This window comes from Nomascus leucogenys, chromosome 2 (assembly GCF_006542625.1).
Source record: "Nomascus leucogenys isolate Asia chromosome 2, Asia_NLE_v1, whole genome shotgun sequence".
NCBI lineage: Eukaryota > Metazoa > Chordata > Mammalia > Primates > Hylobatidae > Nomascus > Nomascus leucogenys.
The window spans coordinates 101899355-101926443 of record NC_044382.1 but is presented as its reverse complement, the minus strand read 5'-3'; positions in this window follow the sequence as shown (position 1 = coordinate 101926443).

Genomic DNA, 27089 nt, shown 5'->3' with positions numbered 1-27089 from the left:
CACTGAGTTGATCCTTGTTTCTTTCTTTTTTTTTTTTTGAGACAGAGTCTCGCTCTGTCGCCCAGGCTGAAGTGGCGCGATCTCGGCTCACTGCAAGCTCCGCCTCCCGGCTTCACGCCGATCTCCTGTCTCAGCTTCCCGAGTAGCTGGGACGACAGGCGCCCGCCACCACGCCTGGCTAATTTTTTTGTATTTTTGGTAGAGACGGGGTTTCACCGTGTTAGCGATCCTTTTTTCTAGCGAGTGCTCACAAGTTTACCTCTGCTCCACAGATATTCTCTCTTCCTCCTGAGGGGCTGCTCGTGTGCTGAACTGATGCCTTCCAAGCAATAGGATGGAAAGTTTACCCTTTTATGGGCCCTTATCAATATTTTCATCATATCAAAGGGAGAAGCTACGTTGGAGCTGTGAGGCAAATATCATTTTGAATTGGAAGTCACTTTGACTTTGCATTTTTAATTGTATTAACAGCAGTGTACTTGAGTAGCTTAGAAAATGTTTACAACTTGGCCCAGTCAACAGACTTATTTACTGAATAATTTTCAACAATTAGGTTAAAATGTACAGTATTTTCTCTGCTTTCTCTGCCCGTTGGTCTTTGAGCCAAGCCAAGCCAAACCAAACCAACCAAACTATACAAAAAAGACCAGGTTTGCATGTTGAATCTGGAATGTTTTGAATCTAAGGAAATAACTTACTTATTCACGTTTAGTTGGAATAACATGTTTATGGGTACTAGATTTTAATGCCAGTAGTTTGAATGTGTGCTTTCATGCATATTTACTTACTTGGTTGACGGAGCACTAGATACTAAATGTGGAGTAGACTGCTTAGGGTTACATTATTCAGAACATGGGCATGACTTCTTGTCTTTGGGTCTTGATGAGCAAACACTTTATCTCAAGACAGTGTTCTCTAGCTCATAAATATATTTTACTAATGATGCATAAATATTAAAAAGAAATATGAAAGTGTACTATGAAACTGTTCACTTCAATAAACCATGACATAATGAAAGGTAAAGTTTTTAGTTTGTTTTATTAATCATCATGAATAATAACACCCCAGTCCCCATTAAAGGGCAAACTATTGTTATTGCTTAACAACGGGAAACACTTTGAGAAATGCGTCCTTAGGTGATTTTGTCACGTGAACATCATAGAGTGTACTTACACCAACCTAGATGTATAGCCTGCTACATACCTGCGCTATACAGGATAGCCTATTTCTCCCAGGCTACGAATCTGTACAGCATTTTATTGTACTAAATACTGTAGGCAATTGTAACACAATGGTGTTTGTGTATCTAAACACACTTTAACATAGAAAAGGTACAGTAAAAAATATGGTATTATAATCTTATGGAACCTAAATGCTATTATGTGGCACATCACTGTAATATGACTCCTTCCTCAATTTTTTTTAACCCTAAAGTAGAAACCATTTAATTTTAGTCAGTTTTGTTTGTTGTTTCACACATTCTTCCTCCAGCTTGGATGCAACTGTCAAACTTACTTCTGGATGACCTATACAGAATGAAAAGTAATTGGATAATACAGTTATTCCATAAATTGAGAAACATGTCTCAGCTGGACAAATATTGCTGACTCAGCCTTCCTTCTTGCCATCTAATCCTTTTTACTTGAAATAAAAAAAGTCCCGATTTTCATACCTCAAATAGACTTCTTGAAACAGATTTGAAAAGAAGAGCCTATTGCCAGCGGGAGCAGGACACCCCAGTTGCGTCTCTGTCATCTCAGCTCACCTGGAATGCTGGTCGGGTGGTGACAATGACTGACAGGGCCAGGCTCACCTTGATGTGAGGGCTGAGGGCTCCAGGCTGATGAAATATATCTGGAAATGTGCCCAATGGAAACACAGAGCGGCGTGGGTACACTTTCATGCCAAAGATATTCGGGAATGGGTCCAAAAACATCTTCTGTAACAGGAAATGAAAGAGGAAATAACTTGTTATTCCAAAGGGGTGAGAGGGTTGGGGTGAGAGTTGAAAGAAGGGCTGAAAAGAGAGAAAAAGAACTGAGCTGTGAAGGTGAGGCGATGTCGAAGAGGGGATGTGAGCAGTTGGAGCTGGAAATGTTAATGAGCTCACAAAGATAAGGAGGAAGTAGGGACTGTCTGGAAGGTAAACACACCATCATGGAAAGGGCAGCTTTGCCAAGAATAACAACATCAAGATAATTAAAGGAAAAGGCTAACGTAAATGTGAGGAAAAGGAGAAAACGCTGACAGGTCTTAAATACCAGAACATTCCAGCTCAGCATTTCGTAATTGACAACATAAACAGGAAAAGCAAAGGAAGGCCTTCTGCAACCACACAGACATTCCATCCTATGATATTTGTGTTACCATTCAGTTTTCTGTTGACTCAGGATGCATTGGGTGGGATGAAAATTATAACTTTTATTGTTTATCTCTCTGCGTCTGGTATGTTCTGTGTATTTGTCAGAATGCCATGATACTAGGATACTTAATTAATTTCCTGAAATGTGTTATTCAGTAGTGTAATTTTGTAGTGTAAGCTGTAGAACCAAATCATATATCTCTATTATATATAAAATTTTCTTGAGCTCTTTTCATGCTAACTAATGGAGTGCCTGCAAAACAATTTTAAAAGTTGATAAAACTAAGTAAGTAGTATACTGACCACACACAACCTCACCCTGCATGACACCCCACCTATTCTGTTCTGTAAGCAGTTCACATCAAGCTCTAATTTGTGTTCTCTTTCTGTTCCTGAACATTCCACAATCTTCTTTCTAGAATAAAATTGTTTGGAAGACTGAAATCTTTTCCAGGGAGAGGGGAATTATAAAGTCCACAAGCAAATAAAAATAACATGTCCTTTTTAGTACAGAGATCCAAATTAGACTTCTAATTTGGTAAAAAAAAAAAAAAAAAAAAAAAAAAAAAAAAAAAAAAAAAAAAAAAAGCAGTGTTGGGATCTCTTCCCTAAATTATTACCCAAAAGAATGTTTATATATAACCTCATTTATTGTAAAAGAGTATGAAAAAGACCAGTAAATATATTTCCCTGTGTGATGAAATTCACCAATCTAATTTTTCTTTAATGCTTCTCTTTAACAAAATTCTCCTGAAGGTAGTTTTGTGTGTATCTAAATTTATAGTATTAGGTATATACCACTCCAAAAATGTGTATCAATACATAAAGCCCTAGGAACAGTATGTGACTAACCAAACTCACTATTGCTTTATTTCCTCTCTGGTTAACTTTATGATAAGTTTAATCTCATTCGACCCTTTAAAAATATTTTCATAAGTTGTTTCTTTACTGGTACATAACGTTACTTACATAACAGTTCATAAAATCATAAAAGCTTGACATACTTTTCCTCTTTTGCCAGGAGCAGTTGGTGACAAATAATATAAAATAAAAACTTTAACCTTGGCTTTTTCACCACCATAGGAGCCTGAGGATTTATCAGTGTTCTCTAGGCGTTCTCAAAATGTAAAGAACCAAGAAAGACTACATTTGAATAGACAACCTATTTTAAAGGCAGGAGATCTATTTGGCTATCAGACAGGCAGGTGCGTGGAGCCCTGGAGACACAATCTAGACTTGGCTTTGTCACAAACTACCTATGTAGCACAAGCAACAAGTCAAGTAAGAAGGGGGGTGAAAGAGGTGCTGCTTTCTAATGAGGCTGGGGAGAGGAGCAAAGGAGGTGGGGAAAGAAAGAGAGCAAGGCCTGAGAGAAGACTTGGAGTTGAGGAACAGGTTATTCAGACTCATCAGAAGGAAACAGTACTGAAAAAACCTGGAATCCAGTTTAAGGCAAACAGAAGAAAATATAGTGCATTTCTATGTCAAAGTGTCCAAAGGGGTAGTCTAGTTGAAACTTCTTAAAGACTTAATGGGATTGTGGTTGGATTTTGAAACTGAGGATGTGGTTTTCAACCACTGGACAAGACTGATAAACTACAAAAAATGCACTCACCTGGCTATTGGTACCCACTGGAAAGGGATGTATTCTTTGTAATTTCTCTTTATGTTTTTTAAAGCAGAATATTGGTTGGGATTATTCTTATGGCATTTGAGGAAAATATATATGTATTTGATTTCTATTTCTTGTTATATATAACTTTTGAACCATGATCTCAAAAATTTAAAACCTCTTTTCAACACATCTCAAAAATATAGCATAGCCATCAATTATTTTTGATACTAAAACAGAGTGAGTCTGGAACAATTAAAATATGGGAATACCTAGAACCTGGAATCTAGAAAGAACCTGAAAAAGTGAATCTCCTACATCATAACTTTTACTAGGAGAAGGAGAAATAACGGCTAAAGATGGGTAAAGCAACAAATGTACGAAACAGCCACATAATGCATCCATGAAAAATTGAAGTTTGAATTGAACATTCTGGACTACGTACTTCTTCCTACGTTTTCGAAAAGATTGCTTTTAAGCTCACTCAAGGCAGGTGCTATGACACATTCATCACCGAGCTTCAGCCCCAAAGGTCACCATTTAGCTTACAGTTTTTTTGCACACAGTAGAGGCTCAATATTGTTGTAGCAAATTGAAAATAGGATTCAGATGTTTCTTAAAGTCTCCCTTTCATTGTTAATTTTCAATTATAGAGAATTACGTAATTAGTGTAGAAAAGGAATTTCCACTAAAAGTCTCTGGGATGCTGAAGTGAGGATACATCAAATCCAAGTTGTATCTTTCTTCCAGGTGGAATCAGGGACAGACAGACATAGGTATTTATCTGGGTACATGAACCATGCTTTATGGCAACTCAGAAAGTGCCATTTACTTACTGCCCAAGAAGAAGGTGTGTTGTAAAAGACAGAAATCACCACTATTTTGTGTTCTGGCCCTGTCTTCAAGGCATCCAGAGAGACTCCTGGAAGAAGGACATTTTTTCTGCAGTTGCCTTAGGACCACATGAAAAAATTTAAATTATTATTATTTTTCTTTCCAGGAACAGACTTTTTTTGGAGGTAGTATCATCTCTTAGTGTACACCAAATCATAAGAAAAAAACTCATAAAACAATTTCTTCCTTTTGCTTTAGAGTGTAATCAGCTGCCAGGATGCATGAGGGGAAGTTTGTGGGCAGGGCAATTCTCTAATAACAGCACTTTAAATACATCCTTATTTTATGGGTTGTGTTTAGAACCCACTTCCTTACACTGCAGGTTTTATTAGTACTTAAAACTAAGCTTGAATTTTCCTGCTTCTTGGACAAATAAAAAGTGAAGTCATAACTTAGTCTGATTACCTTTTCATCCCATGTAAAATGTGAAATGATTATTTTAATTTCTTTTGATTAAAAAACCCCATAAACCCGTTCTTCCTTGCAGATGTGACTCTCCTCTTTGGCTCTCATTTAGAGAAGGATGGACAACCCTCCATCTCAGAATTAGAGATGCCCTGGGTTGGGGGTAAACCACTGGCAAATCCTCTCAGCAGACCCTTTTCTGTGGTTCAGAAATAAAAGAGAAGCAGTAGCTGGATTTCTGCCTCTTCCCCTCCCACGTAGAGGGCATGTAACTTACCTTCCCAGTATCAGAACCAAGAAAAACAATTGTATTAGTTTCCTGTTGCCACTGTCACAAATTAACACAAATTTGGTGACTAGCAACAACACAGACATACTCTTTTACAGTTCTGGAGGTCAGAAGTCCGAATCAGTTTCATTGGGCTAAAGCTAAGGTGTTAGCAGAGCCATGCTCCCTGGGAATGCTCTAGAGGGGAACCCCTTTTCATTTCCTTGGCTTTTTCAGCGACTGAAGCTGCATTTTTTGTATTCCTTGGCTCATGGCCCCATTGCGTGCCCTCAAAGCCAGCGGCGTAATATCTTCTTTCCTGACTGTGCTGCCCTCTGCTTCTGTCTGCTTCTGTGACATGGTCCTCTTCTCTTCTGTGGCCAAGTCTCCCTCTTCCTTCCCTTCTTAGACAGATACCTGTGATTACATTTTGTGCTCGTTGGGATGATCCACGATCATCTCCCCATCTCAAGATCCTTAACTTAATGATATCTGCCAAATCCCTTTTTGCCGTATAAGGTAACATTCAGATTCCAAAGATTAGTACATGGATATCTTTGGGACCCCCATTCAGCGTAACAACCTTGCAGCCTTTTTTCAGAAAGATAGGGTGTGAGTCATATTGTTTCTAGAAGAGGCTCCTCACTACTTTTTGCTTTTATGAAAATTTACAATATAAAAACAACTGTTTCGGCTCAATTAGCTTACTTCTCAGGAGAGATCTGACTATTGATATAAAGGAATATATATATATGTGTGTGTGTATATACATACACATTCTCTCTAGCAAATAAACATATCTGTGGAATATCTTTGGGGAAAAAGCTTTTCTTAAAATATATATGTGCTATCAAATGTTTTCAGTCTATTTAATTATAATATTTAATTATACATAAAACAAAAATTATAAAATTACATTTTATTCTTATGCAAATAATATTACAATCTCTGTTAGGTGCCTGCCTTTTAAAAATAGTTTACATCAGATATTTTGTCCTCTATTTTAGCCCAATCTACTCATTTGTTCATGAAAGTCTGATCCTAAGTTACAGGATAAATATGCGTTAGAACTTAATAATTATTTCAGCTAATCTTATGTATTTCTTCTTGCAATTTGAATAATAATTATTTCAGCTTATGGGAAACATTGACAATTCACAAATATTTTCCCTGTTAAGAGTAAGATCTTATTTTTAGTTTTATCATAAAGTTTATTAGGACACTTTAGATTTGAAAATACAATAAGTGGGAGGCCGAGGCAGGTGGATCATGAGGTCAGGGGTTCGAGAGCAGCCTGGCCAACACAGTGAAACCCCGTCTGTACTAAAAATACAAAAATTAGCTGGGTGTGGTGGCACACGCCTGTAGTCCCAGCTACTCAGGCAGCTGAGGCAGGAGAAACCCTTGATTCCGGGAGGTGGAGGTTGCAGTGAGCCGAGACCACGCCATTGCACTCCAGCCGGGTGACAGAGCGAGACTCTGTCTCCAAAAAATAAAATAAAATAAAATAAAATAAAATAAAATAAAATAAAATAAGTTCAGGGTCTGAAGAAGTTCTATTACCTTGATAAGGCCAATCATAAGATCCAGACCTCAGAGATTTTCCCTAGAAGAGAGCTGAATAAAATTTTCAGAAAGTTGGTTTTGTTATTATTATTATTTTAATAAGATTTTCAATGGATAACTTTTCTACCAAAGTCAATGGAATTAGATTTGCTTTTAGTCTTTGAAAAAATACTTCTCAATGAAAAATAAATACTTTGTTCTATTCTTAAAGAAAACCCAAGTTGTTTCAATAGAAGAAACGGAATTTTTGAATCACAAAACAGTTGTTCCTCCTGCAAGGATTTAGGAAATAAAGGTGTTTCATGTTGTAATTGAATTGCTTTAAAAATGGAATCCAGCTTCAAAGCATGAAAGCGCCTCTGTTCTACAGATGAGGAAACTGAGGCACCATGGGATTACATGACTTGCCCATAATCACACCAGGAGTAAGTGATGAAACTTGGGTTCAAACTCAGAGTCTGTGTTTTACCTACCATACTAGAAGGAAGAGTGGAGGGTGAGGCTCAATTCTAAGGTGATATATGATGCTAAGAAGACATAAGCTTAGACAGATGTGAGAAATAGTGTTGGCTTGAAAAGTCAGGGTTATAACCTCAGAGTTAGAAGGTGGCAAAAGTTTCTAGATTTCCTGGGGTGGTACTGTTCAACCTGGTGTGTTCAACACCTTAGACTTTCATCTAGGTTAGTTTTTGTTATTATTGTTACGAGTGAAAGTCAGCCCAAAGAAAAATTTTGGAACACAAGGCTGGTGCCTGCTAAAGGATAAAGATGGATGTCAAGTGAGAGCCCCCGACCATCCATTCTTACCCGCTCCAGATCTTTTTATATCAGTTAGTTTTTTCTTGCTTCGTCAATCGCTCACTCTGCCCTGGTTCCTTGTGCTCAGCCTACAAACTTCTTTAAATTTCTCCATCTTTAATATTACATTCCTTGGACACAACCTCCTCATCATGCTATCACTCAATTCCCCTTCTTCTCACATCTAATTAGTCATTAAGTTCTATGTCTTTAGCAACCACATGACTGCCTCTTTAACCTAGGCCCTTATTCTTGCCTTGATTTTAATAGTTCTCTAATCTATTTTTCTGTCCCCAGCCCTCTTCAATGTCCATGCTATAAGTGATCTGTAATCGATCACTGTCAGGAATGCCTCTTGCCCTTCATGAAGCCTTCCAAGTCTTCCAGACGCAGCAGGAAATGTTGTCCCCTTCCCTAGGGAGGAGGAATTGGCTGCCCCTCATCATACCTCTGCTGCACTCAGTTCCTATTTCTGGTCTGACTCCCCACTCCACCCCCTGCCCTGCTGCCCAACAGATTGAAACTCTTCAAGGGCAAGGACTTTGTCTTGGTATCCTCAGAGCCTGGTACAATGGCCTGGGTCGCAGGAAGTGATCACGAATGTTTGTTGGGTGAATCAAGGGAGTCCTCATGAGAAGACCTATGGATGAATCAATGAAGTTACAGCAAGATGGTTTTCAAAAGCAATGAAAGGCAGTTTTCTACATTATCGTTTCTTTCCTTTCACTTCAGGTTGGATTTTAGGGCTCACTGACCCAGACTATTCCTTTCTTACATTACAGGAAGAAACTTTTTTTTTTTTTTGAGAAAGAGTCTCGCTCTGTCCCCCAGGCTGGAGTGCAGTGGCGCAATCTCAGCTCACTGCAAGCTCCGCCTCCCAGGTTCACGCCATTCTCCTGCCCCAGCCTCCCGAGTAGCTGGGACTACAGGCGTCCGCCACCATGCCCAGCTAATTTTTTGTATTTTTAGTAGAGATGGAGTTTCACCGTGTTAGCCAGGATAGTCTCGATCTCCTCTCCTCGTGATCTGCCCGCCTCTGCCTCCCAAAGTGCTGGGATTACAGTCGTGAGCCACCATGCCCAGCCTACAGGAAGAAACTTTTTGAGAATAATGTAAGATAACTAAATTAAGAGTCTCCAATGAGCACTTTTCTTTCCTAGCATGGGATTAATTTTCTACCCATTAGTCTCCAAACAAAAATTTCAGGAAGCTTCATGTATACTTTGTTAATTGGGAAAAATATTTTTATTTGGCCTCCCAGTAATTCACAGATGATTTGAGCTGTGTTTCTATCTTTTATAAGATAGGCATTTATAGACAGGGAATTTCCAAAGCAATTTTAAATACTGACTAAGGTCCTCTACTGCAAATTTCACAGAAGGAGGAAACTGTTAAGAAGAAAGGAAGCTAGCATTTACTGAACCTTAAATACTTGCCAAGCCCTCTCCTAAATGCCTTCACAAACATCTCACATCTCAAAACAACTTTGCCTGGAAGGCAAGACAAGACTGAGATGTGTACTCAGGGCCTCTACCTTCAAGTCCATATCTCCAAATATCTAGTTACATTTATACAAAGAATAGGCTGGGCGCTGCCTGTGGGAAGAGCTGAGAAGGAAGATGTTGCACAGGCTTAGCCGTCCCTTTATTGTTTGTGCAGTTCAGCCCTGGCTGAAAAGTGCAAAGCAAAACCTTGTATTACCTAGACCTTCCCTCTTTAGAAGGTAGTTTATGCCCAGTTACTATAACTTAAAGATACCTCTTACAATCTCATTCCACCTCTGTACCCCAAAAATAACTGTGTTAGAACATAAGTGAAGGTAGTGCCACAGAGATCCCAATAGCAAGATGGAAGTGTACTTTTCACAGTCCAGTTCATAAGCATTCCAGGACTGGTATGGTGTCTCTATGGTATTAGGGATTCAGACTGCAATAGCTTGTTGCTATACCATTCCGAATGTCGGGTTTTCCCTCATTGTCCACAATGGCTTCCTACCACGTCCACATTCCATCGAGTGGGAAGGAGAAAAGGGAAAGCGGGAAGGAGATGCCACTCCCCTTCTTTTTATGGGCATGATTTGGAAGCTGCAGGTGTCATGTCTGCTCACATTCCATTGGCTAAAACCTAGTCAGATGACTACATTGAGAAAGTGTAGCCTACCCAGCCTGGCCACATGGAAGGAAGGAGAATGGATGTCAGATATCAATTATTCTCTGCCATAGGTTTATCAAATGTATTTCAACTAAATGTGATACTGTTCATGAAAGGAGTTATGCGTCTGTGTTTCTCCTCCCATTTTATTTTCAGAGATTGGCAAATATCAGGGAGATTTTGTGTCCCTTTTAGATTGGAATCTTTGGCCACTGCCCAGAGAGCTCATCTCTTTAGCAGAGTTAGCTATCGGGGCTATATTCTCTTCTTACAGATGAGATCAGAGAGCATCAGCAAGATGGGGGTGCCTTGTGTGTTTCTGGGTTTTCCCTGGTTCTCCCTTCAAAATTTAGTGAGATAGAGGATTTTAGCCATTTAAGAGGAGGTCTCCGACTCTGAGCCTTAATAGCTCTTACAGTCACATACTAATATAGCCTTTATGTCCCCTGATTAGTTCCTGGATTGTTCTTATTAGTGAACTTTCTGGCAGCTAATAAAAATTAGGATATTCTTTCTGATGCTATGATTAATCTTAAAAATTTTTTTTTTGTAAGCACTCAGTCTCAGCCAGTTCTCTCTCCTCCGTTTCTCTAGATCAATGTCTACAGATTCGTCTGGGGTTCTCAAATAGCTGTGAGTGAAGCAATTGCAGAAACACTGTAACTGAAGCAGTTGTCAAGTACTGGGAACCCAGTTGTTCTAACTGGCAGATCTCTGTCAGGGCGACAGGCTCTGACTCTGCAGAAGCCAGTTATGTCCAAACATTTTCAAGGTTTAGGGCATCAGTGTTTGATCAGTGTTTCCCCTCTTTGTCCCAATTCTGTTCTTTCGTCTCTCTTCGTCTTGTCCTAGAGGATATTCTCCAGCTTCAATTTTCTAAACCACTGGAAACACCTTTTTTACATGCCAGCACTAAGAGATTTACCTTTCTTAACCATTTTCCTCACCTATAAGATAAGAACTGTGAAGACTTCTATGTTACAGGATAGGATATTGAAATATGGAGAGGCTAAGAAACTTGTCCAAGATTATATAACAGGTAAAGCCAGGATTCAAAACTGCCATTATCCCCATTCTGTAACTTAGGAAAGCTATAGCTACTTGAATGTAAGTAACCTGCCTTAGGCTGCACTGGTAGTAGGTAGCAGTTCAAGTTCAAGTCGCTAATTCCAGACCTCCTGCTCTTTTTGTCCACCATGCTTAATGTGCAGTATGGCCACCTAACAGGGATGTGGGCTCCTTGTGTATTACCTGTGATTCTCCTGGAAGCCTCCCCATGCCCCACCCCCAGGTAGGAAAAACTGATTGAATCTCAGCAGAGCAGAAAGGCAGCTGTTGCACATATGCTGCGCCATAAGGTGCTATGGAAGTTTTACCTATATTTCATATCCTTGTTCAAATCTCCACTCTCCCATTCACCCGCCAGCATAAGGACTGTGGTTTTCTTTTGCAGGAGGATAACCTGAAATGCTACTTTTACATCAGAAAGCTAAGAGGTTCATATATCCTGCCTGGATGAGAATGTTTTTCAGCCTCAGAGCCTATAAAAATATTGTGGCATGAATGGTACAGCTGAAACAACAGAATGCTGGGAAAATGAGTCTGCAAAATGTACTTGAAATATTAGTCATCAACACGGTATAAAACGCCCTTTTTCCCATAAAGGGAAGACTGTGCCTGAGAGCTAAGTACACTTTCGCCTGCAGGACCAGGTGGGAAGTGTAGGTTTATGTTCTACTAACTCTTAACTACCCAAACCCATCTACTAATATGAAGATTAAAGGGTGGGGAATATATCTCATTCCTCTGGGCTTTCCTAACTTTTCTTCAGAGGTGATAGAAAACATATGTGTCTTCATACTATAAAGACATTGGAATACATATATATATTCCTATATATATATAGTTTTTTATATATATACACACAATTTAAACAATTAATATAAATATATTTTATATAAACCTATACTGCATAATACATTTTATATTTGTAATCCTGTTGTTCAAAAGTTTGTTTGTAAATTAACCTGGAAACAAAAGGTTCTCTGACTACTCTTTGTTTCAATAAAAACATTGAAACTAAAAGTGTAAATGAAAGGAGAAATACGAAATGATATTAAAATGTGCTAAGGGCATTACTTTGGCTGTCTTCTGGAGAGGTGAATGTGAGGGGCGGGGCATGGGGTTTTCATAAAAAATGATTAAAAATCTTTAAAAAAATCCCCTTCAGAGTTTCTGCAGAATTTTAGCCCAAATTGCCAAAGATTTTTGTTATTAAGGTGACTTTTCATCCTAATCTGTTTAGGTGATGGCTTTAAAATCTCCATCTGCATTTTTGTCAGGAGAGTTTATTTTTTATAAATGCATCCTGATACTTGGTGAACTGTTCCCCTCTTGGATTTCAGGGTGGGTGGTGTCACTGCATCAGTGCCAGGGCCGATGAGCTGTGGGGCCACGAGAACCTTTCTGGCCAATGCCTCAGCAAATGCGTGTCCCCTGTGCAGCTCCCAGCAGAGGTGCAGGGGGCCGAGTCAGCCGATGTCTACAGCAGCCTTGAACCCTTTTTATAATAATGGATTCAGAGAGCTTGAGTGAGCTGACAGCGCTGGATTTCCAAATGCATTCTAAACACAGGGGATTGATCCTCTGCTTTAATTAGCAGCCTCATCGATCCTCGCACTTCCCCACGTGTCTCTGCCGTGGTGGGTGCATGCCTCATCTAAGTAAACGGCTCCTTTGCAAGTCACTTGTCAGCACAGGGCATTTGCCGGATGCTGGCAGTTTGGCCATTCGTCAAGGCGCCAGCATTTGGTGACTGCTGGTAATGGATTTTCAGGTTTGTTTTACGAAGAGTTTCATTCAAATACTTTGAAGAACTTTGGCAGCACTTGAGTGAACACAACTCAGCGTGGGACATGAACCTCGGAGCAGCGGACGGTGCGCCGTGCCAGCAGCCTGTTCACGCGCTCCTGGGGTTGGTGGTTCCTGAAATTCCAAGAGAGCTGGTCGGCCTGGCGGAGCAAGAAGCCGGCTGTTGTCACCAGGGCAGGGCTGGCTCCCACAGGTATTCTGACCATGCGGGCTTGGCACTAATTCAGAAGTCTGTGGCTGAGTCCTGCTGGAGTTGCAGAGTGAAGGATACTTGCACAGAACTCTTAGAGGTTCTGGGGCCAAAAGATTTCCAACTCTGAGAAGTTTTTCCAGATTTTGACCTAAGACTTATCTGCTTAAAGTCAGCGCCGGGGCATTGTCTCTGGTGCATCTTGATGCAAGCCTGGTTGAGTGGAGTGAGCACCGGACTAGGAGTCCTCAGGAGAGAGGAGTCTGGTGCTCGCTCTGCTTCTACCTGACTGCGTGACCTTGGCCACGTCCCTCCCTGGGTAGCTACAGTGTGCAGCAGGTGGACGGAAACTTCTTGGAGTAGCCAGTTTGGGGAACTGGAAGTGGAGTTGAGGGGTGAGGCAGATTTGTCCACAGGCAGTAGCACACGGTCCGAAGCACCATTAGCCACAGTCTCCCCGCACTGCAGCCATCACAGGGAGGGACCTGCAGCAGCATGGCAGGCAGGAGACACCTCATGGAGTGTGACAAATGAAAAATTTTAAAACGACATTTACTTTTACAAGTCAGACATTTAAGTGGATCCTTTTTATGGAGCATTTTCAATTTTTATGTCACCTAGGAGACTTCTGCATTTCTCTCAATTCTTCTTCACATTAAAAATGAATTATAGTCTCATCCATTATCAAAAAGAATTTGGGGGAATTTGTAAAACAGACAAAGGCCACATGCGCCCTGAGACAGTCCAGCAGCTGGAGCTAGTTTCTCCCTTTGATTGATACACTGGTACTGGTGACTGAGGAAAAGAAATAAAATGTCAACCTTTTAGTGGGAACTTAGTGCTTGGGACCATTTGTAAATACTTTTACTGTCCCTCCCACCGTTTAATGTGCTTCTCAATGTTTGTTTGGAGAAAGTCACGTGGACAGGAATGAGGAAACAGTGGCTTCCTCGGGGCCAGTATCCTGAGTCTAGTATGCCCAGGCGGCTGCGTGATGTATCCCAGGACTCACAGCCACCATTTCATGCGGGTTGTGCCAGGCACGGTGCTTATTCTCATTCATTTAACTCTCACACAGCCTTATGAGAAAAGCCATCCCATTACTGGGTATATGCCCAAAGGATTATAAATCATGCTGCTATAAAGACACATCATGCACACGTATGTTTATTGTGGCACAATTCACAGTAGCAGAGACTTGGAACCAACCCAAATGTCCATCAGTGATAGACTGGATTAAGAAAATGTGGCACATATACACCATGGAATACTATGCAGCCATAAAAAAGGATGAGTTCATGTCCCTGTAGGGACATGGATGAAGCTGGAAACCATCATTCTCAGCAAACTATCGCAAGGACAGAAAACCAAACACTGCATGTTCTCACTCTAGATGGGAACTGAACAATGAGAACACTTGGACACAGGGTGGGGAACATCACACACCGGGGCCTGCCGTGGGGTCAGGGGAAGGGGGAGGGATAGCATTAGGAGATACACCTAATGTAAAAGACGAGTTAATGGGTGCAGCACACCAACATGGCACATGTATGCATATGTAACAAACCTGCATGTTGTGCACATGTACCCTAGAACTTAAAGTATAATAAACAAACAAACAAACAAACGAAAAAGAAAAGCACTGTTTTGTCATCTGGATTTTTCACATGAGGTATCAGAGAGGCTCTAACATGTTAAACAACTCACCCTGCACACAGCTGAAAACCCAGGGTTCTGGTCCAGAGTCCTTGCTAGAGACTGGTCTTCTATCCTCTTTCCTCATGGCACAGGGTTGGCCCCTGACCTTTCTGTCTGGTTTTTATTACATAGGTTCATGACTAACATCTCAGCAGACTCTGTAAACTATGCTACTACATATAAGTTTCTTGAGAACAGGATCCAGGCTCAGTTTCGTATCTAAGAGGTATTAATGTTATATTAGTGTTATATTAACGTTATATTTGCTGGGTGACTGAATTGAACGGAATGGTTAGGGCTCTGTGCATTCTGCACTTCAGAGAAGAATGAAAAAAGGCCGGCTTTCTTTCATGCTCTGCAGTACCCGTGGGGCAATGCCATTCTCCCTTGGCCAGTCAGAGGACATCAGATTACAGAATTTTGCCATCATGTGATTCATCCAACCAATAGCAATGGACAGAATAAGGAAAAAAGCCATTGTTCTGGATTTATCTGGATTGAGATATAGTTACTTGTGGCTCCTGCAATAAATGCTTAAACTAGTTCTGGAGTTTTTCCCCCAATACTGTCAGCCATCTTACAAATGGCCATAAACAAACCAGAAAGCAGCCGGGCACAGTGGCTCATACCTATAATCCCAGCACTTTGGGAGACCGAGGTGGGTAGATCATGAGCTCAGGAGATCGAGACCATCCTGGCTAACATGGTGAAACCCCGTCTCTACTAAAAATACAAAAAATTAGCCCGATGTCATGGCGGGCACCTGTAGACCCAGCTACTCGGGAGGCTGAGTCAGGAGAATGGCACAAACTCAGGAGGCGGAGGTTGCAGTGAGCCGAGATCGCACCACTGCACTCCAGCCTGGGTGACAGAGCAAGACTCCGTCTCAAAAAAAAAAAAAAAAAAAAAAAGCCAGAAAGCACCAGGAAGACAGAAACAGGCCTGTGAGGGGCCTGGAAACTAGATCTTGTGAAGAATGGGGGAAGGGACTGGGAACATTTACCTCAGCAAGAGAAGCTTTCGTCTGCATGAGTCATATTATAATTCATGTGGTCTTTTATGAATGAGTAAATTAATTTGTGGAATATTTCAGTTCACAAAGTTCATTTTCTCAGTATTCCCTGGCACACTGAAATATAGGACAAAACATCCTCACCACAGTTATTTTAAGAAATTATAAAGCAAGGCTGGGTGCAGTGGCTCACACCTGTAATCCCAGCACTTTGGAAGGCCGAGGCAGGCGGATCATGAGGTCAGGAAATCGAGGCCATCCTGGCTAACATGGTGAAACCCCATCTCTACTAAAAATACAAAAAATTAGCTGGGTGTGGTGGTGGGCGCCTGTAGTCCCAGCTACTCGGGAGGCTGAGGCAGGAGAATGGCGTGAACCTGGGAGGAGGAGCTTGCAGTGAGCCGAGATCACGCCACTGCACTCCTGCCTGGGCGACAGAGCGAGACTCTGTCTCAAAAACAACAACAAAAAAAGATGTTAGAAAGCAAATACTGTATAACCTATATCAATTCTCTAGAACACAGTCAGGAATTTGATTCTCGTATTCGCAGTTATTTTCCCAGCATTTAGAGCTGCATCAGGCATTGTTTAGGTGCTGGAAAATATTTGTTGAATGACTATAAATAAATGAAATGTGTGGATTGCTTAAAAACACTGTGAGTTCCTGAGAGAGATCTCATTGCCTTCACTATTGATGGTTTATTCTAGCAGTTTAATTTTTTTTTTCTAACAAAAGTGATGTTAAAAAAATAAAATCTTCGACAAAACTTGAATATACAGCTAAAAATATTTAAATTAATGTTTTCCTTATTTTACAGCTAGTCAATGATAATAAAGCTGTTATGTGACAAACCGAAAATCTGAAAGCCAGGACTCTGAGTGACAGTGGCAGCCGTATAGCAAAATCCAATTTATTTCTGCCTTTTTATTTTGCTTGCTCCATATTTTATCAAGAAAATATTGGTTTATACAGAAGTAGTTTGTTTTGCCATCTCAGAATACTCTTCAATGAAACTGACTGGGGAGCTTGAGAGAACTAATAGAAAATGTTTGTTTCCAAGTTATATCATTAATAGTACAATATGTATTTGCTCACAAACATCATCATCCATTTGTCAGTTCCGAAGTGCTGCAAGCTTTACACAGTGGTAAGAGTATTTACAAAAGGGATCCAAGCTAGGCATTCATTTGTTACTGACCACTAATTAGTCAACATACCAAGAAGACGGGTGAAGGAGGGTGCCCTGCAGGTTTACCTGATCCTTGCCTGGATCCCTGCTCTGGAGTGAACTTGGATGTCTGCACAAACACATTCTCCCAGGCTTGCAGAACCTTGGAATTCCAAAGAACACTGTTGGTAGGAGGGAATGAGGTAGGTAGGAGAAAGAAAGCTTCATTAGTCCTTATAAATGGGACTTTGTCTGAATTAGGCATTTGTTCACTTGTATATTCGCAAGTGTCTGTTGAGTATCTACTGCAAAGAAAGGGCTCCTCTTTAAGGGGCTTACAATCCAGCTGTATATATAAAACTTATGTTAGGGAAAATGGAGCAGCCAATAAAAATAGGATAATGTAGTTCAAATGACTTTGAAGGAATACAAAGAGAGTAATTGGTGTGGGGTGGAGATGGTTAGTGAAGGTTTCTCTAGTTGCCAGTTCTTTGAACTGTTTTAAAATAGGAATATTCTTGGCACTCATCACGTGGCTGTACATACATACACATCATGCAGAATCACTGTTTTTCAGGAAGGATTTAGTTATACAAACTCCGAGAAGTCAAGAGCAATGTCAAAGAAGAACATTCTTTGACTCATATCTTTTGGGTTGGCCTTAACAAACATGTCATCCATTACTGACTGGCTCAACTTACTCTGGGTCAAAGCGAAAACATATATTAGCTCAACTGGTCTTTAAAATGTTTCACACATCATGAGTACTTTGAGTGATGGGGCACACTTTCTTTTACCCAGTAACTATAGGCTTATTTGAATTTGAATTTACTGACAAGTAAATATGTAAGTTGAATAGCTGGAGCTAAGGAAGCTCACAACCCTTCAATGGCAATGTTGATTTTTTTCTCCTCCCAGTGGTTTGAGAATATGGAGGGAACCTGAGAAATAAGGAAGAAAAAACAATTTGAAATAAAATAAAATGTTTATGGATTTAAGACCATGAATAAGCACTCATTCCATTTGCAGATGCTATCACTTTTACACAGGAAAGAAAACTCTGTGATATTCATCCCGTCTTCTCTTTCAGGCTATGACTGTATCATCATTGTTCAAATTATCATGACTTCTAGGAGGTAGAAAAGAATTAACAATCACTTAATTATTAATCACTGTAATTGGAACTGAAGACTATAAAATGTAAAGGATGAGAAGCGAGCAGATTAGTGGAATGAGAAAGGAAGTAGGGCTGGGATAACTGCTTTGGGGTTAACCCTTTGGTAAAGCAACTCCTCTCACCTGACTTCCTGGCTGTCTCTCTGCCATGTGGCTTCCCGGGTGTACTCCTGTGGGAAGGAGGAGAGATGTGTAAGGCAAACTTGGTCATGGGGGCGCCAGGAACGGGCAGCTGTACTTGCCTGGTCTAGCTGGAGGCCCAAATCAAACAGCAGGTAAAAGGTCAAGTAAGGTCAATACCAACCAGCCCAGAGAGGCAGCAGCTGCTCTTTTGCCTCGAGTGCTTTTCAATTTGGAAGAACCGAGAAGAGCAGCTTCTCTCTGAATCACTGCTTTCCCAGGCTTATGAATTTCAGAACCTCTTGTACTTTCTGTTGCTTTCCCAGCACGGACTTGTTTCAGGCTTCCCTGCACACAGATTGCAATGATGTGGGCAAACAATTTTGACAAGATATGCAGCTTTGAGAAACGCACTCTAGGCTTAAAAGACATGCACTGTTGTTGGCCTCTTTGTGGGGGAGGTGGTGGGAGCTAGGTCTTAAGCACCTTGAGAGGGACCCCCAGGTCTGGAGTGCCTCCTAAGCAGTGGGCCCATGCAGTCAGCATCCTCAGCTAAGCTCAGCTCAGAATTGAAACCAACAGACAGTTATTTTCTGTCTGGACTTTAGAAGAAAGAAAAAAAATTGTGTATTTCATCCAAGGATTTTTACTCATACTTCTTATATCTGGGTTCCAAAATATTTATTGACTCTATTTTTTATTTTTGAATTTTTAGATTCAGGGTCTCAGTCTGCCACCCTAGCTGGAGTTGCAGTGGCGTGATCATAGCTCACTGAAGCCTGGAACTCCTCGGCTCAAGTTTCCTCCTGCATCAGCCTAAGTAGCTGGGACTACAGGTGTGCATCACCACTGTGCCTGGCCTGAAAATATTTATTGAACACCACCTTGTGTACAGACTGCTGTGGAAGGATGAAGAAGAAATTGGAGGTCTTCATTCTGTTGTTGAGGAGCTACCATATAAATTGGAGCTGAAAGCCTGTGAAAATCGATGTAAATGCTTATGAAATAGTGGAGAAAGGACAAATGAGCACTTCGACAAAGAAACGGGAGGGACAGGATATTTTATGTTTCTTCCCACTCTGACAGTGGCTGCCAGGGGCTGCCTTTCTGCAGCAAACTTCCCATGTTTTCTTTTTATAAGGTTTTTGGCCACCTATTAATTTTCTTCTGCCTTCTCTGGTTGATCTTATTCTGATTTAGTTTCCTTTTGGGCAAGGATGTGGGTCTAATCATTAACTCAGCCTACAAGCTTGTTGCCTTCAAAGAGTAACTCCTTCAATCCAGGGGGCCGCGGTGGGGAAAAAAATATCCAACACTTTTAAAGGAAAGCCAAAAAAAAAAAAAAAAAAAGGAATTTAAATTTTGCTCTTTGAAAATAAGAGAAGGATAAAATACTCTATTGCCTGCTTTTAAAATTAAGGGCTCTCCTTTATAACTGTATGCAGCACTTTACTCAATACATATGACTAATAGAATAAATTTCAAGACCGTATTTTGGCCAGTGAAAGGAAAGATGCTGTAGAGGAAATGTTTAGATGGGGAAATGAAGAGCTCAGAAAAGAGGCAGATTCAACCTTGATATTTTCCAAATTCCTGAAAAACAAATTCTGTAAGGGTGCATATGTAGTTCCCGGGCGGCACAGAGTGGTGGAAACACCATGTGCATTGGGGCCAGGCAGGCAGGCACGGGGTGTTCTGGGTAATTTTCAGCAGTGGCTTCTGCTTTCAGCCCAGGTTGCTTTGTGGGGTTATCAATCAGTAATGAGAAAAATGTGCATGAAATATCTGGCACAGGCAGACTTTAAATAAATGTTAAAAACAAAGTCTTGTTTGCTTTATTTTGGTGTCCATAGGCATGCAGAAGGTGAAAATGCAAGCCCTTAGATAGGAGTTTGCTTTCTTGTGGTAACATCTCCATTGAAAATAATCTTGCTGCTTAAACAGCCATTGGCACTCATTCTTGACCTTTGGAATGATGCCAGCCTGGAGAGAGCCTCTCCTGGGCTCCCATAGGCCGCTGTGTGTATTTGTGTGAGGGTGCAAGGAGCTGTGGCTTGGGAGCTAGCCTCTCAGGGGCATGTTGTTAGGCTAGATAGCTTTCCTTGCTAGGTAAAGCTAGTAACCTTTTTTAGCTTTGATTTTATCTGTAAAATGGAGATAATAGCACTAGCTTTGGAGAGATAGTGTTGATGTGTGTTAAGTGATACACAAGAAGACTGTGCTCAGTAAGTGGTATCCACCACTGTGTTGTCACAGGGAGCCCATTCTTCCACTCAGTGTCCTCCGTGGGCATCTCCAGTGATATGGGAGCTGGCTGCCCTACGAGGGAGAAAATTTCATTTTCTGGGTAACTTTTACTGTAGGAAATTTCCTTCTTGTTTTCACATCATCTGAATGTGAGGGTGATGGAGAAGGAGAGGAAACTAGGAGAGCTGGGACTCAAGTTGGGGAAGAAGTATCTCGGCTCTGGGGCTGGTTCCCAATAAAGGATGAATAGCAGGCAAATGAACATTATTCAGATGTATGAGGCTGTGCTTGATATCCTAGATGCTCTGATGGTGGGATGGTCATCTGTGGTAGTGAGAAGATTCCAGCCAGTGCTGATACTTGCACTCAGGTGGGTCAGCCTCCATGTGGTTTTGTTTAGTTGCATTTAGTCTATTTTAGGATGCTAAAGAGCATTGGATGTATTCATCTTGACAATATTCTTAAAACAATGTTCTGTTCTTCACCTTGTTTTGCTCTTCCTTTTACGTCTTTTGTGCATGATCCCTCTGATATTCAAGGTCACACCAGTTTACTGGGCTGTGGTTGGATTTAGGTATTCCCTTACTTCCCCTCATGCCCTGCCACTACTTCAACATGTCAGCTATTGTTCTCTTGATCAGCATCTCAACCTTTTTGAGTCTGATTTTTGTCCCTTGTCATGAGTCATCATACACCAGCATTCAGACAAAAGTCCTACTCCTTTTGGACTGAAGATCTACAGACTCCCAGAGCACAATGCACTTCAAAGCCTATGTACATGTTTGGCCTCATACATGAACCTAAGACCTATGTTGAACCAGCCTTGCATCCCAGGGATGAAGCCCACTTGATCATTGTGGATAAGCTTTTTGATGTGCTGCTGGATTTGGTTTGTCAGTATTTTATTGAGGATTTTTGCATCGATGTTCATCAGGGATATTGGTCTAAAATTCTCTTTTTTTTTGTTGTGTCTCTGCCAGTCTTTGGTATCAGGATGATGCTGGCCTCATAAAATGAGTCAGGGAGGAGTCCCTCTTTTTCTATTGATTGGAAAACTTTCAGAAGGAATGGTACCAGCTCCTCTTTGTACCTCTGGTAGAATTCGGCTGTGAATCTGTCTGGTCCAGGACTTTTTTAGTTGGTAAGCTATGAATTATTGCCTCAATTTCAGAACCTGTTATTGGTCTATTCAGAGATTCAACTTCTTCCTGGTTTAGTCTTCGGAGGGAAAGAACAGACACTTCACAAAAGAAGACATTTATGCAGCCAACAGACACATGAAAAAATGCTCATCATCACTGGCCATCAGAGAAATGCAAATCAAAACCACAATGAGATACCATCTCACACCAGTTAGAATGGCCATCATTAAAAAGTCAGGAAACAACAGGTGCTGGAGAGGATGTAGAGAAATAGGAACACTTTTACACTGCTGGTGGGACTGTAAACTACTTCAACCATTGTGGAAGACAGTGTGGCGATTCCTCAGGGATCTAGAACTAGAAATACCATTTGACCCAGCCATCCCATTACTGGGGATATACCCAAAGGATTATAAATCATGCTGCTATAAAGACACAGGCACACATATGTTTATAGCGGCACTATTCACAATAGCAAAGACTTGGAACCAACCCAAATGTCCATCAATGATAGACTGGATTAAGAAAATGTGGCACATATACACCATGGAATACTATGCAGCCATAAAAAAGGATGAGTTCATGTCCTTTGGAGGGACATGGATGAAGCTGGAAACCATCATTCTCAGCAAACTATCGCAAGGACAGAAAACCAAACACCATATGTTCTCACTCATAGGTGGGAATTGAAAAACGAGAACACTTGGACACATGGCAGGGAACATCACACACCAGGGCCTGTTATGGGGTTGGGGGAGGTGGGGGAATAGCATTAGGAGATATACCTAATGTAAATGACGAGTTAATGGGTGCAGCACACCAACATGGCACATGTATACATATGTAACAAACCTGCACGTTGTGCACATGTACCCTAGAACTTAAAGTATAAAATTAAAAAAAAAAGAACCTAAGGCCAGTGTGGTTTATTGAGTTGCTGGAGACCATTGTTCGCTTCGGCTAGACCCCTTTTCTTCCATAGCATGGGTTCTGACTGGGAAGTTCTGAATGGGAAACTGCCGTTTCCTCCCAGTCCCTTCAGGTGTCCACCAAGGATGCTGGCATCATCAGGCATACCTGCATTCTCTGTTTCCTTTGACTGCGTTGTCTGCTTCTCAAAGATTTAACACACTTAGATGAGGTCCAGCAGTGCCGGCAGCTTCTCACCCACATCCAGCAAGAGAGTGTCCTGCCGTACCTGCTATTTCCTCTTCAGAAGGCCTGGAATAATCATCTAGTGGAAAATATACTTGCAGACATTTCTTTCTTTCTTTTTTTTTTCCTTTGAGACAGAGTCTCGCTCCGTTACCCAGGCTGGAGGGCAGTGGTGTGATCTCGGCTCACTGCAACCTCCGCCTCCCGGATTCAAGTAATTCTCCTGCCTCAGCCTCCTGAGTATCTGGGATTACAGGCACGTGCCACCGACGCCTTGCTAATTTTTGTATTTTTAATAGGGATGGGGTCTCACCATGTTGGCCAGGCTGGTCTCAACTCCTGACCTCAAGTGATCCGCCTGCCTTGGCCTCCCAAAATGCTGGGATTACAGGCATGGGCCACCACGCCCGGCCACAGACATTCTTTCATCTCTCTCTCTCTCTCTTTTTTTTTTTTCTCTATTTGCCAGTCACTTGGTACCAATTGGTTCATCCTCAGAATCTTTTTCCTTTTGGCCTGTTTTCTGAGGTATATGTTTCTCCAGAGTACCTTCATCATCTCTAGTAAACTAAAGGTAGAGAGACATGTTTTAAGCTCCATCATTTTATTTTATAGATATTTAGGACCTACATGTCCTTGGTAGTCAACTTCATCTGTGAGCCTCAGTGGACCCAGCTGGCAAATGAGAATATTACTTATCTCTTAAGATGTTGTGAAGATTAAAGGCACTCACTTGGTCTCTTTAGGTATAAAAATAACCTCACCCTCAAGTAGGTGATAAAAGAATCAATGAGAATGGATGAGATCTCAGAGACAGAACAGGTAGGAAGAGAAGTTGTGCAAGGATTGAACTTCAGGGAATGTTTGCTTTTATTGGATAGGAGAAAAAGTCCAGGCAGGCTGGAGCAATTTCCGAGTCAGGAAGGTAACTAATTATGGAGTTTTAGGAAGACACAGATAAACTGGTATTTGGATATCTGTAGGAATGGCAGTGCAGACCATTACAAGTAAAATAACAAACCCTGGGCAACTCAGTATGTATAGTAATAAGAAACTCAGTACTTCAGGTAATTTTGCTAAATCTTAGGAATGGTGTGTGATGCAGTGTTGGCTGTTACCTAAATCCTGTCTTCTCTTCTTCCAGTACACATGGCTGCCTAGCTAGAGACTATGTTTCTCTGTCTGTCTTACAGCTGGGTGTGTCCATGTGATGAAGTCTTGAATATAAAGGGAAGTGATTTGTGCAACCACTGCCTCATTTACTGAAAAAGAAATGGTTCACTATAAACTTCCTCTGTTTATTATTCCTGTGGGGTGGTAACAGATTTGGAGGCAACCCCACTTTAACCAAGCAGATGAGGACAATGATGATGTAGCGACATCAGCTTGGCAAGAGTCTGGGCTGATGAGCGGTACTGTGATCAGAATTTTCCCATCAGCTGAGATTGGGTGCACTGTTTTGTCAGAGAGATCTAAACTTCTATCTTATTGTTAGGAAAAAACCTCTTACTTTTGCTTTGTCTTTACACTAATGAGTACAGTGGGATTTTAGATATTATCTATGGGAGAGTCACTAGTTTCCAGGTAGCTTCTGAAAATGGGAGGCACGGGTACTGAGCTCTTGCTCTTCCTAAAGATCCTCTGCTCTGGTTTTCAGACTTTCATGATACCCCCAGCTTCTCATGTGAGTCAGCATCATGGGGCAGCTCCATGGCAAAAGTGTTGCAGTGGTAGGGAGGATGCCTCTCCTCAGGGGCACATATTTCTGTGCCAATTGTTAACGGTTAAGAGGGTTGCCAGAGTCAGGTGTCCCATGGGATGTACATTGCTTTCCAGGGAGCATCACAGCTGATGTTGTGAAAATAATGCTAGGTAATTGTTTACTGCTTGTGGTAGGCAGAATAATGGCTCCCCAAAGATGTCCATGTCCTAATCCAAAAACCTGCATGTTAGGTTACATGGCTGCTATGGTCTGAATCCTGGTGTCTCTTCAAAATTCATATGTTGAAAGCTAACTTCCAAGGTGACAGTATTGAGGGTGGGGGACATTAGACAGATGATTAGGTAATAAGAACTCCACCCTCATGAATGGGACTAATACCCTTATAAAAGAGGCTTGAAGGGGCCTGTTTACCCCTTCCATCATGTGAGATCATATGAGGTCACATGGAAAGTGCCATCTATGAGAAACCAGCCCTCACCAGACACCGAAGCTGCTGTGGCCTTGACCTTGGACTTTCCAGCCTCCAGAACTATGAACAATAAATTTCTTCTTGTTTATAAATTACAGGTCTAAGGTTTCTTGTAATAGGAGCCTGAAATGGACTGAGACAATGGCAAAGGGGAATTAGAATTTCAGATGGAATTAATGTTGCTAACCAACTGACCTCAGATGGAAAGATTATCCTGTGTTGTTCTAGGTGGGCCACTGTCATCACATATATTCTTAAAAGTGCAAGTGGGGGTTGGAAGAAAGAACCAGAGAAATGGCAGCATGAGAAGAACTTGGACTGACATTCCTGGCTTTGAAGATGGAGAAGGGGGATCATGAACCAAAGAAAGTGTGGGTGGCTTCTAGGAGCTGGAAAAGGCAAGGAAACAAATTCTCCTCTGCAGCCTCTAGAAGGAACACAGCCCTACTGGCACATTTTAACCGGTGAATCTCATTTTGAACTTCTGCCTTCCAGAAACATAACATAATAAATCTGTGTTAAGACACTACATTTCTGGTAATTTGTTATAGCAGCCATAGAAAACGAATACAGTGCCTTAATAATTAGCAGAGGTGATTATCAATGTTCAGAGACATAGTTCTCAGATCCAAGTCTCCTTAGGGATAGCTAATTTTCCAACAATATGTTCTGGGAACAAATCAGAACATGACCACAAGAATAAGCAGGTAGTGATAGCTAGAAACCCAAAACGATAGCATTACAGCTCTGATCATGTTGTTACAATTAAAGATGTTTCCCTGACCCCAACTTTTTACTTTTTATCCTTCCTGTCTAGTCTTTCTCTATTTTAAAAATAAATCACAAGCCCTCCATAAAATGGTGTGACCTTTTCGTATACCCATTTATAAAAGCATCGTGGGGGTAAGAATCACTAAAATATTAAGGCAAAGAAAAATCAGAATGTTTTTAGGTTAATACACTGAGTAAAATTAGAATCAGTTGATTATTATGAGAACATGAAAAATAAAGAAATTTTAATGTGGCAGCTTAACCTTCAAACACAACCATTTAAACATATTTATGTCACTTAAAATTATACATGGTAAAGTATGCAAAACTATAAAACTACTAATTTGAATATCTAATTTGAATCCACACCATAGGGTATAGTTTTTTCCTAATTTAGGAGTGTACATCCTAAGTATATAAATATGATGCCTATTAATCTTAAGTGCTGAAATAGATGTTTGAGTCAAAGGACAGCTTCCATTAGCCAAGGTTGTTATTATATTTTTAAACCTTAGGCTTTTCAGAGAAGCACAAGAAATGAAATAGCAGCACTTGGTTTCTCAAGTTCCAGACCTTCTAGCAACTAGAAATTAACTGAGTTTGTTATATTTGGGGAACCAATTGAGAAAAGTAAAAAAGGTGAAATTCATGGTTTCATTCAGAGATGTGTGTTCAAGAATAATACCAGTAAAAAACCAACATCTTATCACCAAAATGTGTAGCAGCTTAAAAGAGAAAGCTGTTTTTAGTGTATATAATGAAGCATAATTGATTTAAGCATTTTCTTATAGAATACCCCGTAACTAAAGAAAAATAGAGTGCAATGCACTGTGTTTAATGATAGAGGGACATCTTTTGACTCATCTGGTTTTGGAGACTATACATCTTAATACACATTTCAGAGAAAACAATAGAGAGATAAATGATAAGTGCAAATTTTGAAAACAGATAGAACATAGGGAATTAGAATCGACAATGGCTGATGTCAAAAGGTGCCAAGGAAATTACCTACGACATTTGAAAACATGTTGCTTTTTATAGACATAGAAAAAGTCAAAGCAAGAAAACCAAAAATCCTACAATATCAGTTCTACGATTGTTTTATATAAAAGCCCGTTTTGGAAACATTGGCAGCTTTGTCATGCTGTCTATGATAGTTATTGAGTTAAATCTCTTCATGCATCTCTAGGAATAGATAAACTTTTTCAGGTTACTGAGGTAATGATTTTCCTGAAGGGAAAGTTCAGAAAAATCTGGGGTCCCAGGGGTTTTTCACTCCCATTTTAGTTT